We start from the raw sequence: 2,151 nt of genomic DNA on the forward strand, positions 1-2,151 counted from the left end.
GTATTGTGACTTTCATTTTCCCTAGCTAATTTCACCTATTACTGCAAATCCAACTAGCATTTGCATAAGGACAATGTCCATGTCTTTATAGTCAACTTAATTCTTTTTGAAATTCTTCATTTAAGTTGCAAGTGCCTTTAGCCATATATTAATCTTGGTATCCTTCAGGACCTAAACTAATAGCCGACTTAATTTTCAACTCCTACCTCAACAATTTATTCTAAGTGTATTATCTCCATTTCAGATGCCAAAATCATCATTCACTCAGAATTTTAAATGTAGAAACATTACTTTCAAATAAAATTCTTTCCTCCTAAAATAAGTCAATGACTTTAATAAGTTAGGGACTTCTGGGTCATAGTGAGTTTCATTGCTAACCCAAAGCCTATGTTCTCAGCTCTTAGAATCCATCAGTAGCTTCTTGGGAGAAAGACTACTGTTTTCTCCTGCTGCAAATTACAGTCTTAGAAATCCTATGACATGTCACTACAAGTTGGAAAGATTCAAAAGTAGTGAGTTTTCTAATAAGTTACTGAAATTCATGGTAGTGCAGAGGTTAAGTGTTCAGCTACCAAAGAAAGGGCAGAGCTTTGAACTCCCCAACTGCTCTATAGGAGAGAGATGTGGCAGCATGCCTCAAAAAAATGATGACCTAGAACTCATTATGACACAGTTCTACCCTATCCTATAGGGTCTACATCATAGGGTCACTGAGTCAGAATTAACTCATTGGCAACAGGTTTCATGTGGCTTTTACTCGTTGTTGTTGCTGCTGCTGTTATTAGGTGCCATCAAGTCAAATATGACTCATAGTGACTCTACAAACAACAAATCTGAACCCTGGCCTATCCTATGCCATCTCCATTCTATCTGAGAAATGTTTTTAAATTCAGCTTCTGAATTTAGCACTTAATTTTATCCTCTCCTTTCCTAAAAAGAAAAAAAAAATCTAAGACATAAATGCTAGATACAAAAGAAAGAAAATGCTCATTTTTTTCTGTGATAATGGTCAATACATTACCTGTTCAAATGTTCAAATGCTAGAATTCCATTACAAGCTGTTAGACTACAATTGCCTGTCATACTTATAACTTTTAAAAATAAAAGTTTCCCAGATATTTCCATGGCAAATGTGTGAACAGAGTGCCAATTCTACTGCTATGCAGTTGTTTATGTTGGCAGAAATAATTATTAGGGCACAGAATATTTTTAAAAGGAAACTTTAGGAAAAGCAGTTGTCACTGCTGTAACTACACGAGGGTGTTACAAATGGTGCTGGCATGTCATTTTTGCCATTAAAACAACTGATAATCTCTTTTTTGTGACAATATCATTATCCATAAAGCATTGGAAGCGGTTTGATGGACAAAATGCCCGCTTTTGTAGACCATCATGCATTTTCATGGGCATCCAGCAATTAAATGTTCCTTTCAAAGTCATTAGGAAATTAGCATTTTGGTCACTAATTCTGTGCTGTGCATGACCTTGTGCACACCAAGTTTTTGGCTCCTTCTTGTCACCATGGTTATCCAGTGCTGCGATGTCAGAAATTATACAAATGGGCAATTTTAACAAGTACAAACAGAAGTCGAAAAGTCCAAATCCAGGGTGCTGGCTCAGACCTTCTCTCTGTCTCCAGTGAGCAAGATCCTTGTCTCCTCTGAACTTCTTTTCCTTAAAAATATCTTCATATAGATTGTATCTTTCTTCTCGAATTTCTGTCCCTCTAGCTAGCTTCTATAATCTCCCTTATTTCTCAGAAGAGACTAACTTAAAAAGCTCTACATAAATATTTTCTCAATAACATAAGAAAGAAAGCAGAATAGGAACACAATCAGATATAAGCGTTACAATTTAAAGCATCATTGTGGTGGTGGTGGTGTATTGTTGAGTAGGAATTGACCCATAGTTGATTCTCCAGTGTGTTTTCAGAGGCAATAAATCATATGTGAGGAGATTTATTTTCTTTCTCCCATGTAGCAGCTAGTGGGTTCAAACTAGATGTGTGTTGACAGTACAATTCTTAACACTAAGCCACCAAAGCTCCCAGCTTTTAATTTATTTATTCCACACACTCCTTAAATTGTGGTGCACCTCCACTAACATTTCCATTTGTACTCCCAAACCATCCTTGGTGTGATAACCTATTTT

The sequence above is a fragment of the Elephantulus edwardii genome, unplaced genomic scaffold, assembly GCF_000299155.1.
Source record: "Elephantulus edwardii isolate Elephantulus edwardi_28Jun2011 unplaced genomic scaffold, EleEdw1.0 scaffold00332, whole genome shotgun sequence".
Classification (NCBI taxonomy): Eukaryota; Metazoa; Chordata; class Mammalia; order Macroscelidea; family Macroscelididae; genus Elephantulus; species Elephantulus edwardii.